Source organism: Sciurus vulgaris, assembly GCF_902686455.1.
Source record: "Sciurus vulgaris genome assembly, chromosome: 4".
NCBI lineage: Eukaryota > Metazoa > Chordata > Mammalia > Rodentia > Sciuridae > Sciurus > Sciurus vulgaris.
This window is the reverse complement of record NC_136464.1, coordinates 167,041,887-167,060,940: the sequence shown is the minus strand read 5'-3', so window position 1 is coordinate 167,060,940 and position 19,054 is coordinate 167,041,887.

The window sequence follows — 19,054 nt, the reverse complement described above, 5'->3', positions numbered from 1 at the left end:
AGCAGTGTGGACTGCAGTGCACCAGGAAATCTGAATATAAAACTTAACTTTATCTTTTAAGAGTTATAAAAATTTGGACTGTCTATTTATCCTTGTTACACTTCAATTTTTTCATTGGCTAAGTAAGAACAAAACTAGATTCTCCATTTTCAACTTACAGGATTTTTATGAAGATTAAATGACCTCAAAAATGTAAAAGAGTAATGTAAACTGCAAAGTTCTGTAAAGTTTCAGTGGTTATAATAAATAAATGTTTGTTAGAATCTGCTTAAAAATGAGCTGCTTTGATAGTTTTCATTTTGTATTGTAATCCCATTGCTATGTATAAAACAAATATTTCACTGAAATTAAAAAAGATTCTTTGTTGGCATCAATTTTCTTTCAAGGTTGAAAAATGTTGTTCCAGACCCTTCTAGCTTTTAGAATTTGGTTAGGGAAATTGCTGATATCCATATTGGTTTCTCCTGAACGTAATTTGATTTTTTTCTCTTGCAGGCTTTAAAATTCTATCTTTATTTTGTATGTTAGGTATTTTCATTATAATGTGCTTTGGTGTGGATCTGTTGTAATTTTGTACATTTGGTGTCCTGTAAGCTTCTTGTATTTGACTTTCCATTTCATTCTTCTGATTTGAGAAATTTTCTGATATTATTTCATCGAATAGATTGTTTATTCATTTGGTTTGTGTGTCTGTGCCTTCCTCAATCCCAATAATTCTTAAATTTGGTCTTTTCATGATATCTCATAATTCTTGGAGATTCCAATCATGATTTCTGTTTGGTCAACTTTGTTTTCAAGATTAAATATTTTGTCTTCAATGTCTGAGGTTCTGTCTTCCAGGTGTTCTAGCCTATTAGTTATGCTTTCTATGGAGTTTTAATTTGGTTTATTGTTTCCTTCACTTCAAGAATTTCTATTTTTTTTTTTTTTGTGGAATCTCTATCTCTTTATTGAAATGATCCTTTGCTTCCTGCATTTGCTCTTTTAACTGTTGATTGGTGTGATCATTCAATGCCTGCATTAGCTCTCTTATCTCATTGTTTGCCTCTCTGATCATTTTAATTATGTACATTCTGAACTCCCTTTCAGACATTTCTTCTGCCATGCTGTCAATGAATTTTATTGAGGTAGCATCTAGGTTTCTTTGTGACACTTTCTTCCCTTGCTCATATTGTTCATGTACCTTCCCCTCTAAGAGTATAAATCTGAGATATTGCAGTTTCCTTCCTATAGACTTATAGTGTCCCTGCAGGTTTCCAGTACCTCACCTTGAAGTGAGAGATCAATATTAACAGCACACCATACAAACAATATGCATCCTTTACTCAAATAGTTCCTTTTAAGATATTAACCATATTGTCTTAATAAACAGAGATTATGAGTTCAATTATTTTCTACTAATTATACCAATAGGTTTGGAATAAGGACCACAATTTCTAATGGTGGACAAAGAGGATGGGGAGGGGTAAGGTATGCAAAGTCAGTGAGATAAGAAGTGTATCTATAGAGGTACTATGTCATAGGAGTAGTGAAAGTGGAATTAAAAGAAATTGGTTGTTAGCATGTGAAAAGGGAGAAAGAGTCTCCAAGGAGACAGATAGATAAGAGGAAAGTAGAGAGGATGAGAAAAATATTAATAAAAGAAAAGTAGGAATAATAGTATGTATAATAAGAATAATCATAATATTACTACTAATTTAAAAATCTACAATAAAACTATACAGTACTGTTCAAAACTCCTAGTCTTCAGTAACCTGATGTCTGGGAGGAACTTGATAATGCAGTGAACTAAGAAGGGTGCTGCCCCTCTAGGGATGGTGGCTTCCAGTTGTGGTATAATCCCTGCTAGTGGGCGGAGGTGCCTCCACATGTTGACAGATGGTCAACCGCAGCACAGGCGCTAAACTATAGGCTGGGACAGGGCTGGTCTGGGCCCGGTTCTCTGGGCCAGGACTCCCAGGTGCGGAAGTCTACTTCTTGATTCTTAACTGCATTTTTTAAGCATCTTATTTCTTGGTATTTATCAAAAAGTACTAACATTAGAATACTATAGTAATACATGCATACCACTGTTTATAGCAGCACAATTCACACTAGATAAGTTATGGAATGAGCCTAAGTACCCATCAACAGATGAATGATAAGAAAATATGGCATATACACAAAGTGGAGTTTTACTTAGACATAAAGAAGAGTGAAATTATGTCATTTGCTGGCAAATTGATAAATCTGGATAACAGCATTCTAAGTACAATAAGCCAGACTCAAGAAGTCAAGGGTCAAATGTATTACCTCATATGAGGAATCTAGAGAAATAAGGAATGAAAGGGGATCTCAAAATATAAAAGGAAAAACATTGGAGTAGAGGAAGAAAATCCAGATGTAGGGCAGAAAAGTAGGAAAGGGGAGGAACTTTAGAATAAATTTGATCAAATTATTCTATGGGCTTGTATGAATAGATCACAATGAATTTGAATTTCATGTATAATATAATGCACCAATTTAAAAACAATAAATAAAAAGATCAGTAGAATAGAGGAAGGGAATCAAGGCAAGGAAGGAGGACAGAATAAGGGAAAGTTCTGGGAATTGAAATGGAGAAAATTACATTTTTGCACTTAATCATATTTTAAATTGAATCCACTATTATATGTAGTAGTAAAAACCTTAAACATAGGGACTGAATCAAAATTGACACTAAAATGTATCATTTAAAAATACTTTTAAAATAAAAATCACAAATCCCATTCTGGACCCAAGTGTTAACTGTGATTTGTGTATTAGTCATAGAAAGAAAAGCTGTTATAACATGCTAATGGGTGGTAAATATTATTTATACTACTATTTTTATTTTCCTTTGTTATTATTTTTCTTGTTTCCAAATTATTTACAAAGATTGACAAACATCACAAAAATGATTAGTCATTGAACATTCACTAGACTGTGCATTACAAGAGGCATTTTACATGCATGTGATAAATAATTCTCAGAAAATTTTACAATGTTGTTATTCTAAATAGCCATTTATGGATAAGAATATTTTAGTATAAAGAGAATAAATAACTTCCATTATTTTCAGATAGTATCATTTGGTTTCAAAAATCAAATAAATTACTAAAAAGAAAAATTTACTGCACTAGTATCACAGATAAAAGTTTTTAAATCAATGCAAAACCTTTATGTCAATGCTATAAAGGTTAATTGGGGAATTATAGTGGTATCTGGATCCCTATTAGAAAGATATTACAGTTTTCCAGGTGAGAAATAAAAGATTGAGCTGAGACAGTGGTAGCCAATATGAACACAAATTTAAAAGCTATTTACAAGGTAGATACATGGAACTGTTATCACTGCATATTTACCATTCAAGAGGAATCCCGTGGGATTTCTATAATCATCAGGAAAAGGAAGAAATAAGCTCACAATGACACACAACTAAAACTCTGAGAACTGCAAAGAAAAGACTTTGAAATGACTTAGAATACCGTAGTCCAAGATCAAAAGACTTTTGTTTTGTGGTTGCGAGTACAGGCATGTGTGTGTTGGAGGAACTTTTGAATTTCTGTCTATATATATAATTCAGAGTGGTATTGGGGAATCGTTTGATTTTCTTTTGCTTAAGGGAAGTTTTCAGGGGCCTGCTTGAATATCAAAACTATTGGTAGGCAACTGATTATTCTCAATCTTCCCCTCCTCCTCCTTCTGTCTTACACAACACACACATTTACAAACACCTATACAAAGTTTCTTTTATTTTTAAGAGGACAATCTGTTTCAATGAACAGTCCAAGTGAAAAATGAAATCAATATTATCTAAAAAATCAAAAAATATATTAAAATTCTAGATAGAATTTAGTATTTCATTTAAATATTTAAAATAATCAAAGTATATAAAATCCAAATAAAATTAAATGTGTGTCTTTATTCTTCCGCAACATTATCTTATTTACTTGATATATAGATAATTTAATTTCATTTTTATTTTCAAAATAAAACATTAAAATGTTTAATTATTTAACGTAAGTTTTGAAATGGATCATAATATACGCACTCACATATCTTAGTGTTTTAGAATGTATTTATATTTTAGATTATATATAAAATATTATAGTTCAACTTTCTAATATTAGTCTTGTTAATTCCTTCGAATTGGTGAATCATACAAATGATTGCTAATATAATTTTTGAAGCAACCTGTACATATTTGAGTGACTTAGATCTCCCTATTCCAGTCAAATTTTTTAAAATTTTATTTTGAAAATGTGGTCTTAATTTGAAAATGTGCTTTTCTTGGAGCTAAGCACACATTTCAGGTCAACAAAATTTTATATGTACAACATTCAGTTTTTGCAATATTTTGATGCATAAATCATGATTAAGTGCTTCCTTATAGCTGAATAAAAACAGATGCATGTTATGAATATAAGAAAAACAGAAACAGATGGCTTACCACATGTATAACATCTTAATTCATCTCTTTTATGTAATACAATTACATAGCAAGTATACTATATTTAACTGATTTTCTTGGAGTTTGCCAGTTCTTTAAAATGAGAAACAAAATGGTTTTGGGAAGTATACTATGCAGATTCACACAAACATCATTCTGTTGTCATTATTGTTGGAATGTACTAACTTTCTCAATTAAAACACACACAAATACTGTATTTATTTTATTTTAGTTAGGCAGTGTTGTTACTGGTCTTAAAGAAAATGCTAAAATGTAAGCTTCATGGGAAAATTAATGCATTTCAAGGAGAAAAGGAAATATTCATCTCCATCTCCAGAAGGAACATATGCATAAGTTCCTTTACTTTCCTATGATCCATTTTTATGAACATGTTTTAAAAGTATTGATTTTAGCACCTATTTTGTCAGAACACTTTGTTCCATACATTTGAATAGTGAATTTAGATGCAGGATCAGTTTGGCTTTTAATATGAAGAAAAAGTTAGAGAAAATTAAGGCAATACAAGGAAAAATAGTGTTAGGCTCTTGAGGATCCAAAAGGATTTGGAATTGGAGTATCTAAATTGATAAAAATCAATTTCCATTTGATTTTTATTGTGTGATTAGAGACTTAAATAAAAATTTCTGAAAAATCTGGATCATTTGAGTCACCACACCCTCTACTATTCCACAGACATTTTGTTAGTTTTGTGTGAGATTTTAGTTTCTCTTGTTCTGAAGTGTAACAACAGGGATTATTCTGTTTTACCTTCAAGCAATGACACTTTCCTATATAATAAAGTATGTGCAGCCCTGGGAACACCTCAATTAGTTTAAAACTTTTGGTCAAGTTATTCATCCCATTATTGACAAAGCTATAGCCCCAATATCTAAGTCATTAACCAGAACTTATATATATAAAATTAACCAGCCTGTTTTTGAAACTTCCACATATCCATATGTTCAGTGGTCTCATAATTGTGCTCACTGGAGTAAATGTTGAGATAATATGCTTAGGTTCTGATACAATTATAAATATATTTGCATATATATTCATATAATCTCATTAATAGTTCTTAATATAATTAGATGAACTTATATAAGTACACATGTATATATACATAAATATGTAAGAAATATAAGTAGATGAAGAAATTTCATGAACACAGAAAATATTATTTAAGACAAAGAAATTATACCAATGTATAATTCATTTTCCTGATAATATTATAGATTAAATTCTTAAAAAAATATAAAATGTTGAGTAATAAGAGATACATATTTTATAGGGCTGGAAAAATAAAGTTACTCCAATTATTATAGAAAGTTTTATAAGGGAAGTCTTTGACATGAAAGTCAATATTGGAATTTTTTTCTATTGCCAGGCATTACTTGGGAAATTTGTTGACTTCTTGGTGACTTCAGTTAACTTTACTCAAAAAATTAAAACTGTGGTAAGCACAGAGGTAGAAGGCCAGTGAGCCAGATTATAAAGCAATCAAACATTATGCAGATAATTAAATTATCACAACCTTTTTATTTCTTTCAGTACAGGCTTTTCTTTAATGTTTGCTGCATAATGTTAATAACTTTTCTCCTACAGTAACCCTTGTAATTACAGATAAGGTATGCAAACATATTTGTACTGTGGTAAGATCTTTAACCAGAAGATAATGTTGTGCTAATATCATTTTGTTTAAGAATATGGAGTGTCACTAACTTGGTAGTCACTTGAAGGTATAAGAGTGAGTAATTAGTCATGACAACCTAGCATATGAAACATAATTATAAAGTCATAAAGCAAGTCTGTCTTTCTCATGTTCGTATAATGCTTTCCTAAATTAAAATAAAATGGGGTTTGGATCATAATTAAGATTATCAAAGGCAAACCTCTCTTTCACTTTATTATCCCTATCTCCTTCACATACACATAAATGTGCATCTCTAAAAAATGCAACTTGCAAAAAAGAAAATTTTTAGAATATATGTTTTAGAAGTATGTTTAATTTAAGATAAATTGTTACATCTATCGTGCAATCTTTCACGGGAAAGTTGGACATTAAGCAACACAAAATAGATCTCTCTGAATTATAAATGTTTGGATGATTTAATCATCCAAATTGAAATCAAATTTTGATTCATTTTGTGAACTGCCTAGTACTAGGGACTATGCTGGGGATCTGATATGTATTATCTAATTAAATGGAATTCTGTTGAAGTCAAGGATGCAAATAAGCATAACAGTGGGAAAGAAAATAATTATATTCATTTACTCATCAAATATTTATTGGGCCCAGCTAGGTGCAAGGCATTGAAGTCCATACTATGCATGTCATAGTTAGATTCAGAGATAAGTAAAACAGAAATACCAATAGGGAAGAATGTTATGGTGACAAAAAGTGAGGGACACATGGTGCACTCTGGGAAAATAGGAGATCAGAATAATTAATGATCAGAGCAGATGAAAGGAAGTCAGAGGGTAAGCAGGCAGGAATGTGCATTATGGTGGGTGTTGAGATATCATTATATACAAGTGAAAATGAAGGAGAAAAAGGAATACAAAGAAAAGAAAATACAGATGTTAAGAAAGAGACATAAAATGACATAACGTTTATAAAAGAAAAGAATGTATGTTTCCTGTTAGGTACTGACTTAATTTGCTTTTTAAGTTTAGAACTTTTTCAAAACTCAAAAATACTGTTTTTTTTTTTTTTTTTTTTTGAAGGGTACATAATTGGATTCAAAAAGGCTAGAATTGGATTCAAAAAGGTGGGATATATGATATATTTGCCACCAAGAATTTATCCACTCTGTGGATAAAAAATAGTAAGTAGAGACTTCACAGGCAATTGACCTGAACAGTGGAATAGGGCCCTATTTTTAGTTTAATCATTGGCTGTCACTGCCGAAAAATCCTTATTTTTTTTTTAAACGGGGGATCCTACAATTTTTACTTTGCGCTGAGCCCCACATATTGAGGATCATTGACTTCCTCAGGGGAGCATACAGTCTCCTCTTTTTGACTTACTTTATTGTGTTATCATAGTGATATTCTTTCCCCATGGGATCAAGATTTACAGGAATAACTGTCTGAGTCACAAGAGGAAAAACCAGGCCTAAGCTGATTGATTTTTTTTTAACTCCTCAATGTTCTTAGATTTTTGAGCATTTTTCATCTTCATTGAATGAGAAGCTAAAGGAAAGCAAGCTTCAGAATATCTTGAGGTCAGAATGAAAACAACACAAAACACATATGAAATGCAAGTCTTCATTCACACTTGGAGGTCAGGGGACCCAAGACAGGGCTCCCAGGTTCCTGGGGCCATCTAAGCTCTTAGAACTTGCCTGCAGCGCCTGAAGTCTGCCAAATTTCTGGACATTTTATACGGAAACAATGAATTTCCCTTCATCTTGACCCAGGTTTAATCACATTTTTCTGACTCTTAGAAAAATCCTTATAAACATCCCTTCAAAAGAAATCAAGAGGAAGGGTTGTATTTCATCTACCCTAATCTCCATCATCTCCTTCATGGTCATAGAAATTTTACCTTGATTGTGTTAGGAACCCATTGAGCATATTAACAAAGTACCCATCTGTCCATTTCCCCTGTCTCAAATACAGTATATAACATTTTACAGGAAAAAATATATACATTCAAATTTTCTTTCCACCTTTCTTCATCTAGATTTAGCAATACAGGTAATTTGGGATTCTGACAGAAATTAAGATATCATTTTTAATTGTTTAATCATCTATGTGCTTTCTTACAAACTATATTTATTACATCCTTGCCAGACTGACAGTGATTTATTAAGAGAATATGTATAAGTAAAGCACTTCCTTGGTTTGGATACCCATTTAATAATTGTCTACCTGGCTGAATATAACAGATTTATTGATTAATGTCATAGAAGTATAAAAGAAAAAAGGTTTATTACAATGCAGGAATAACATCCATCATTTTTTAAACAGAGGACGTCTGTCATTCTTGAAAGACAGATTTTCATTAGTTCCAGTCATGCTCATATTTATCTTATTCTGTGTACATTTTTGTAGATATGACTAATGTACCTCAGCAAATGCAAGCTTATACCAGGATGTAACAATGCTTTGAAACTGGGAAGCAAAAATTTTGTGATGTGCAACTCACACTTTTTCAAAAAAGTTCTCCTAATTTGTCAAATCTCAGGATGTTATTGATTATGAAATCTGCCATTATTTTATGTGACACTAAGAAATTTTTAAATGCTGCTTATAAGAGCTAGGTCACTTGTAAAGTCCTTTAATTATGAAAACTAAACACAATAGAGTCAAGGAAGGAACATGAAAAATTGTTTTCAATGTAATATTTCTCTAGAAGTACCTCAGGACACCCATATCTGTTTGTCCAGCTCAATACTAGAAGTTATTGAACTTTGATATTGGCTACTCAGGTCAGTATAAAATTTTGATTTTTTATTACTGTGTTTATATTCTCATTCTTATGGATGGATTAAGGAATATGTTCCTATGTTTATTATTCATTCATTACATGTTTTCTTCTGCCCATTTTTATTGACATGTGTTCCTTTCTTTTGTTGGAATCCATTACATAGTCTGGTTACTTTATTTTTCATTATACAAGTTGCAGTTAAGGGTGGCCAGATATTTGACTGAACTGGTCACCCTCTCTTAAGGAATGTGAATTCTTCATGTTAAGATAGTCACAGTCTTTGTCTTCTCTTTGTGTCTTTACTAATTTGTCTTTACTATTGTGCTACATTCATTAAAAAAAAAAAAAAAAAAAAAAAAAACCTTTCTTATTCTAGTCTCTTACCTAAAAATATTAAGATGTTGTCATTATGTTTAAATAATTAATCCCTGTTGCATTATTTTTTGTTTGTCTGTGACGTGAGGTAGGGATTGCCTTTATTTCTTTCCCTGAGAGTAAATTAATCACAGAGTCACCATTTTGTTGATTAATTCATCCTTCAGACGGAGTGATATGTTGCGCCTCCACTGTGGTAATTAAGTTTCCACAAGGTTTGAAGCAGTTCTTTGCTCTCTATTCTCTTCCCTTGTAAGAATTCATATATCCAATCACTTTTTATTTGCAGCTTCACGGTTAACCTCTATATTTATAGGACAAGTTTTCTCCTATTGATCATTTTCAGAAACATATTTAAGCTCTTTGCATTTCCCACTGTACTCCATGAGTGGCATATGTGAAATTTCTATTGATTTTTTTTAATTAGCAAGTTAATTTGGGGAACAATTGATATATTTTGAAGTTTTTGAGTTTTCTCATTGTTTCAAATTATAATAATATTTATGTAATTTCTTTTAATAAATTTTATCTGTCCCCAAATAACTTATTCATTGTTTATAAAACTCATTACTACATATCTGAAATGGGTTTTGCTTCCATCACAAATTAAAATTATTTGTATAAGTACTGTAGTAAGCAAATTTTGAATAAGTTATTTTATTACAAGTATCCAGAAATTCACTGGATTTATGTAATGGTCTCATATTCATCAGCTCTGCTGAGCTCTCCTATTAATTTTAATAATTTATAGATTCTTTTCAGTTCTGTATGAGAACAACCTTAGTTCACAAGAAAGGACATGCAAGAACTACTATATTTTCAATATTTAAAGACTATCATAAACCCAAAGACTGAGAGGATATATTCCAGTGATACCTGTGGTTGGTATAGCATCCTTCTAATTGCACAAAATATCTGGCAAGTTTATATTTTTTCCAGAAAAGAGAAGAAGGGTTTGTAGACAGTGTGAAGTCCTCTATCCTTTATAAATCCCACCTTTGTTTTATCAACCCACTTGGTTGCTTGGAGAGCCCCTGTTTATGGTAGGAGCTGAAGCTGGGAAGCCTCCAAGGCTTCACAGTTCTGGCAGTACATCTCAGCCTCCACAGGGATATCACACAGCCTTTCCCAGGGGGAGTTGTTTCCTTCTGAAGTTGCTTTAGAGGACAGTGTGAATGCTTCCAACATTCTTGGATACTTCCCAAGTCTGTTGGACTCTACAACCTCTCCCCACTGTGGTCCTCAAAGGCACTATATTTTCTGAGGCAACATAGTATCACCACATTTGCAGACCATACTATCATAAAACCTTTCATGACTTCAGTTTATGGGATAAGGCAAAAGCTGCTGACTTCAAGTGATTTTTTCCCCCAGAAATTGAGTATCAAAGAGGAACAGGGACCTGAAGGAAGACATTGCTTATAAAGCAGACAGTTTGTAAGATCATATATTCATATCCTAAACTATATGATCAAATTTGTAATGCGGATTTGTTGGTGTGGTTTGCAAGCATATTAAGCTATGAATCACCTATTTACATACCTCCTTGCCCAGATGTAGTCATGAATACATAAACATTCTCTGAACTAGATTCCTGTTGTTGCGGTAATCGTTACCACAAACTGACTGACTTAAAATGCATTGCTTATATTCACAGAGCTCAGAATTCCAAAATCATTCTCACAGGGTTAATGCCAAGGTGTTAGCAGGGCTAATTTCTTCTCTGAGAAAAGAATTTATTCCCTAACCCTTTTCAGTCTCTAGAAGATACTTCTTTTTTCTTGGTTTGCTGCATCTTCTGAGCCTCACACCAACCTTTTTCCTTCCATTATCACATCTCTTCCTATTCACACTCACTCTGATCTCTTTTTGAAGACCCTTGTAATTATACCAGGACCACTGAGATAATCCAGGATAATTTTCCCACCTCAAGATATTCAATATAATCCCAAGGCCACATTTATACATCAACTTTTACATGTTCATTGAGTCTGACAAGACCTTCTTTGGGGGATCATTATTCATCCTGTCAAATATCAGTACTAAATATCAGTATTTGCACATCCTCTAGGAATATCAATTAGACCAATGAAGAGTTTTATCTTCAAATATTCCTACAGATTCTCCTTACATATATCTCAGCTGATGGAGGCAACTTTCTGAAGTAAACACCAAATAATCATACTATATTCTTCTCTTGTCCTAACATCCTATAGTTTCTAAATCAGTTTTCTCCCTCTCAATAGTCACTAAATTCACTTTTTATTTTAATTTTCACTGAATGTTATTTATGATTTTTCTCTCATCTCCTACACAATGGACATAATAGGTATAGTAATCTTCTTGCCACCAGGCTTACCATTTTCCAATCATTTAATGGATATAATCACATCAGAATGATTTTTCTAGAACATAATCTGGTCAAGTCACCTCTCTTCCTGACAGAAAATCTAAAGATCTGAAATTGAATTGTGCAATAGCTCCCAGTTGTTTATAGGATAAAAGCTAAAGGCCTGAAATTGGTTGGCAAGGCCTGCCTAGGCTGCCTGGGCTGTAATGGTACTTGCCAGAGTGATGGTGTGATTAAACTCTGGGGTTCCCACTGGACTAAATGTTCCACAATGCAGAAACCAGACCTCCTTTTGCTCAGCATTGAATTTCCACTGACTGGCACAGGGGATGACAAACATGCTCTGTTTGTTGGATAAAGGATTGAAGGGCTTTTAGAATCTGCTCTTTCTCTTTTAATCTTCTCCTTTCCCATCATACACACACACTCACACACACAGACCCCTTATTGAACTCACTGTTGTTTTGCAGGCAGTTTGCCATGCTCTTATGCATAAATCATCTTCAGACAACTCTGTGATAGCTGCCTGTGATCTGCCATTTTGCTAAGTTAACGAAAAATTTTATTTGTGCAGTCACTGAATTAATTATTCCCAGTCTACTCTAGGTATATGCATATATGTGTGTATTACTGAAAAGAGCATGACCAAGAGGATAAAATAATTTACAAATAATTAAGTGCAGACTTTCACACTTATATTAGATTATATTTGATGATTAAAAAAAAAAAAAAAAACAAACACCATAGACTTAGTAGCATAAATAACACAGCTTTACTATCTCTTAATTTTATAATCCATAAATCCAGGATGAGTCAACTGATATTTCTACTATGAATTTCACAAAGCTGATATCAAGGCAAACTACCATCTAAAACCTCTGAAGAGAATCAGTTCCCAAACTCATTCAGGTTGCTGATCAGACTCAGTTAATTTGCTGTTGTAGAACTGAGATTTCTGCTTAAGAGCCTGCCTGCTGTCATTCAGGGTCTTGTCCCCTCCACCCACAGCAGCTTCCCTTTTGGGGTCGTTTCTCCTCACTCTCTGTAGTTAGGACTCCAAACAACTCCTTGTTTTCCTTTTCTGCTTTTTTAAAGGCATTTTGTGATTACAGTGTCAACCCAGAGAATAATCAATAACTTCCTGTTTTATTGTCAGCTGATTAATAATCTTAATCCCATCTACAAAGATACTCCCACAAGGGAATCTAGATTAAAGATTGAATAACAAAGAGAGAACCATCTGCGGGGACAAAGGCATTTTTACCTTTCTCCTGCCACAATACTACGAGGGAAGAAATTCTAACTTTAACAGAAATCAAATGGCATCAAGAAACTTTTGAAACATTCAGGATACTGTCTACAAAAATGAAGCAGGGACTAGAGGCTACAGAAAGAAACAAAAAAGAGCTTTGTTAGATATTGGGGAATTTGGAGTTTTCCTTCTCTATTTCTTAGGTTTTAAGTTAGGTTATTTTTTGGTTTTATCTTATTTCCTCTTGGTAATTGATAGTAAAGTGTTTTAATTTGTGACTATCTGTGTTATATTTGTGGAAACTTAAAGTTGAAAAAGTTGAGAACAAAGCATCCTGATCTGCTGTAGACTTGAACCAAAAATAAAGCCAGTTGGGAGCAGTCTGTGCAGGGACCAGGAGGAAAGAAGGAAGCAGATTTTGTGCCCCAGGCCTGCAGGAGCAAAGCTCAACTGGCAGACTAGGCATGGAAAATCATTCAAGAACAGAAATGCTATTATGATTTTAACGATTAATTACCTCAAACCAAAAATTTAAGTTTATATCCATTCTTTGGAATTTTTTTTTTTTAATTCTGATTTGTTTCCACATAAGTCCACCTGCACAGATGATTCAAAGAAATATATGGTCTGGTGGATTTTTGTAAAGATTAATAGATTTAGATAGCAATCTAAAGTACATTGTTGTTTTAAAAAGGTAGATTCTGAAATTGGAATTTATATGTGGCTAGAATACGAATGGTCTGGATTCTTTTATGTCAATTTGAAATTCTAAACTTTCACAATAAGTAATTAATATTAAGATAAACAATAGTAACTTAACTACTCCTTCAATGACCCTTAAAAAGGCATTTTTTATTATTGGTGTTACTGGTAGCACCTAGTATTTTTTCTTTTCTGAGGATCTCTTTGTTCTTTTATTCTTATTTTTGTTCTTTTATTCTTTCATTCAACAAGAAGCATATCTGGAGGCTCTGAAATCTGCCACATGCTGCAATAGAAAAATGAATGAGATAGTCCTAGGCTTTGATAAAATCAGTCTGTCATGAAAAGACAGGCAAAAAAAAGAATTCAATTCAATGAGTATAGAAAATGTTACAAATGGGGAAGCTTCTAAAAGTCAGCATGAAAAGATAAGGAGTGTTTTTAAAATGTGAAGTAACCACCCAGTAGTGGAAATAGCTTATGGAGTGGTTTTACTTTATAGATCAACCTTTTGAGGGGAATTTAATCTATATATTTTTGGAGAGAGTAGTTCTGATATTAAATGCTGACGTTTTGCAAAAGATGAATTGAGTTTGTCGTTAAGTGGTACTCTTTTATTCGTGTTGCTTATTCAACTGATTAGGAATATCTCATTGTTAAAGGATCTTTTGGAGGGGAGGAGGTAGTCATTTTACTTTTTTCTTCCGATATGGGTTGCAAAAAAAGAGTAGAAATTAGTTTTACTGCATATATTCTCATCTATATTAACCTGATTCTGCATTCTTCTTAATAAAAAATAAAAATATGGTGATTGCTGGACAATTATGGATTTATGTAAGTGATCACTTTCCATACCAGGACAGCAACCTGCAGGATCCAAAATGAATAATGCTTTCACACAAGCAGCTTCCCTTAACATCCTGCCTCTTTCTTTTTTTTTTTTTTTTTTTTTTTTATCTATTTTTTTTCTTTATAGATGGACACAATACCTTTATTTTATTTTTATGTGGTGCTGACGATTGAACCCAGGGCCTCACGCATGCTAGGCAAGTGCTCTACCACTGAGCCACAACCCCAGTCCCATCTTTCCCCTTTTGATGACCTTGATCCTCCATATTCTTCCATTAGAGAAGTTCTGGGGCAGCCATTACCAGTATAGTACATTGACTAATGTGCCATGTTCAGGTGGATAGATGGTGAATTTATTCTTGGACAACTAAGGACAACTCAAGGTTGGGGTAGCACTAACATGAATTTCCTCATACAATATTTTATTCTTTTTTCAAATGATGGGAAGAGGGAATGTATAAAAGTGTTACAAAGAAAATAATAAGAATGACAAAAACATGCTCCTAGTTCTAACTGTGAGTAAGCATAATGCTGCTTTAGGGATTCTCCAATTAGTTATAAGGCACAAGGTGGGTTAGTAATATATTAGAGGATTACATGTGAATGTATGCAGTTATTCATGTATTTATTTCTACCTATAGTAATTTCTAATTCTCAATGTATGTTCTATGTCTCTTCTAGGGGTTATTACCAATATTATATGGCAAAAGTATTTCCTGACATCATTAGCTCTGTGTAAAAGTTTGAAATTACCTCTGCAAATTACATGTTAAGAAATAAACTACTAAAGCATAAACATAATTAGAATTTTTCTTTGTAGCTATAAAATAAAATCATAGGGAATATTGTGGTATAATTGTATAAAGAGACAATAAATATATACTATCATACAATATATTGACTATTTTACCTCTTTTTTCAATGCGCAATGAAATTTGTATCACCAATCCTAAAATGTCAAAGATTATCTTAGAAAATGCCTCAGTTCTAACAAAATCACAAAATATAATGGCAAGTTTCACCCATTAAGTGTATTTGAAGCATGAATTAGTTATCAAAATCAACGAGTTTAACCAATTGTTCACAGTGAGAGGCTTGGATAAGATATCAAGTAAGTGACTTTGTTTTAGGGAAGCTAAGTTAAACCCATTATAATTCATGACAGAAAATCTATAATATAAATGAAACCGTATCAAATGAATTATGCCACCATGAATTGAAGATGATTTTTATCATAAAAAACACAAAATGAAGATACATGTCAGGATAAATTGGACTAAAGTCAACATCAATTCATATGGAATAACTGGATATGTTCTAAAGAAAATATACATGAGAAATATAAATTTATAATATTCTTTTGAATTCAAGGCAGTGGGAAGAGTGACGTTTTCTACATTTCATTTTTCCTTTGAACTAGCGAACACCTGTTCATTCATTTGACAGAATTTAAATGTGGTCCATATTCAGAGTTGCAGGATAGTTGCTAAGACTATTAATTTCCATGGTAAAAATAATTACAGAGATACTTGGTAACAAGTTAAGACATGCTTTTTATCTTTATCACAACTGAAAAATGAGGTGTTAAGGAGAATGGATATCTGTACTCAGAGAATTTGAACATCAAACAGAATTTTTATAAAAAGTACAGTGACTTTGGAAAAAAATACCTATTTTTTTTTCTTTTTGCTTGACTCTGTGATCTAAGGCATTTCACACTTGCATGTAGGATAGAACGAAGGTCCAAATCTATGCCTTCTCTTTGGATCTTACAACAATTTGTACTGTTTTTCTCCATATAGTTATATGAATTTTTTGTTTGTTTGTTTTGACCATAGCTGTCCCAGAACTGAAAGAGATATACTTCTGTGTGTGGTCATCAACCCAGTTTGTTAGAAGATTCTCCAAACATGGCAAAGACACTTCTTAATTTTCTTTTTGTTTTAGTATCACCACCTTCAGTGACACATATTCTTAACACATTCCATCACTTTGTTCTGATTTTCAAAATCTTAGCTTTGGTGGAAGGAGAGCAGAACTGGACAGCGATACTTCCACTTCCTAGTCTATAATCACTTTTAATTGTCTTTCCAGGTCAATCCGTCTATTATTGGCAACATTAGCAGTAGATTTTGTACATGTAGGGACCATGCTTAAAAAATGACATGTGATTAAATCAAGCACAAGAGTAAAAGCAGTCAACAAATGCTGTAAACTTGAAATATAGACGGCTGAGCACTTATATGACCTGTTGTTGACTGGATGTCGTAGAAAGTTGCCTAATTGTATATACTTGGTGTTCTCTGACTTCCTGGTTTTGTGATATATGCTACATATGCTTATGTATAAGCAAAATGAATGTTGGGAATGTTAGAATGGTCAGGAGGGATATATTATGAAATATTTTGTTATTAAGAAATATAACCCATGAAATATTGAGTGTTATCTGAAAGTGGACATGAATTACTGAAGAATATTTTTTCAAAATTCCAGAGCAACCAATATATAGACTACTATGTTGCTAATGATTATTCTTAAGTGACCCTGGGTCCAATTCCTGGTACTCCAACTCCAACTCATAAATTATTTTTATATTTGATAAAAATTCTTTTAGAGATTCATGCTTTTGTAAAAAGTATATTTATGGTTATTTATAATCTCATTCACAAAATCAAATGGTGACATGATGTAATATTTTTTTTTTTCTTTTTTGTTGGGGGTACCAGGGATTCAACTCAGGGAACTCAGCCACAGAGCCCCCCGCTTTATTTTGTATTTTCTTTAGACACAGGGTCTCACTGAGTTGCTTAGCACCTCACTTTTGCTGAGGCTGGCTTTGAACTCCCAATCTTCCTGTCTCAGCCTCCCAAGTTGCTGGAATTAAAGGTGTGCAGCAGTGCACCTGGTGTAATATTATTTTCTTTCTAAATGTTTTCTCTAAGAATTTTAAGCTTTATATCTTCATGCTATCAATTGTACACCTACTAAATTCCATGTAAGGATAAATAGAGAAAATTGACGACAAAAAATCTGGAGTTCATTGGGGAAAATCTGTACTGGGAATATAAACACAGATTCTAAAATGTTAAATACACACCTTCACTTTTCTTATGTATACATCTTAAAAATTTTGTTGCACTATATTTCTATCATAATTTATTATCTTTTCTGGACAAATCTAGGGGAAAACTGTATTATTTAATAATCTGATGAACATGGATTCTAGACCTATGCCCAAATTATAGCTTGAAAGAAGTAAGCTCACATATTTGCTTACTGCGATTTTTATAATCAGTACATTTTAGAAAACCCATATTAACCTTGATAACTTCTTTGCTCTGCTATCCCTTGGTGATTGATTATTTTCTTTCTTTCCTTCTTTTTGTATTTTGAATCCCCCTCCAGAGGTTCTCCATTCTCTCCTATATGAATTTTAGGGGCATCCACCAGTGAAATGTTTTATTAATAGAATATATATCTATTAATAATTAATAAATGCATCCAACCTATGGAGAACCCATGTAAAACTTTTTATAAAAAGTTATGGCATATTTCAAACAGCAAAAAATGTATGGTTGTGATCTTTCTATGTTTCTAAAAATGTAACCAAATTGGCCCAACTATGAGAAATTCCAATTAAGTAGACATCTGTTGAAAACACAGCAGAATAGAATACAATCTGTTTCAAATATTTTTGCATAATGTGGCTGACAGAGAGTTTAATAAAGCAAACAACAAGGGGAATAAGGTTAGTATTTTATTGACAATTAAGTGTGAATAGTTGAAAAGCAATTCTGAAAATCAATCATAAGCAGGCAGGGAACACTTGTTTAAAGTAGTCAAGTAAGAAGCACAGAAAATAATAATTGACTTGAGAAAAATATAGTATTTTTCTAATGACCCTGGGAAATATTTATCTGATACATAATAGAAGAAAGTTTAAAAAATGATTCAATGTGATTATTAAAATCTGACTAAAGTAGATGGTATATATATATATATATGTTTTTACTATATAAATCATATGTGTGTTTATACTTATACACACACAATAGGAATAATATATTGAATCTATTAATATGTGTAGAGTGTGTGTGTATACACACATACACACACACACACACCAAACATAAAACATTGCTATAGTTTGGACATGTGGGGTCCCCCAAAACTCATGTGTGATATAATGCAAAGACATGCAGACGTAAAATGTTTACATTATAAAAGATGTAAGCTAATAAGCAGATTAATCTATTTAAATGGATTAACTAGGAGGTAACTGGGAGGCAAGATGTGGTTGGATGAAGTGGATCACTGAGGACATGCCTTTGAAGTTTATATTTTGTCCCTGGTTCTTTGTGCTTGCCCTTTCTATCTCTCTGTCTCTCTGTCTCTCACTGTCTCTCTCTTCCCCCTTCCTCTCTCACTCCCCCTGTGCTTGTTGGCTCTCTTGGTCTGATGTGATTTTTTTCAGCCATGATGTTCTCCCTCACTCAGGCCCAGTGTTATGGAGTTGGCCAACCATACACTGAACCTCTGAAACCATGAATCATAATAAACTTTTTCTCCTCTAAATAATTCTTCTCAGATATTTTGATCAAGCAACAAAAAGCGAACTAAAGCAAACATGTAGAAAGTACTGTG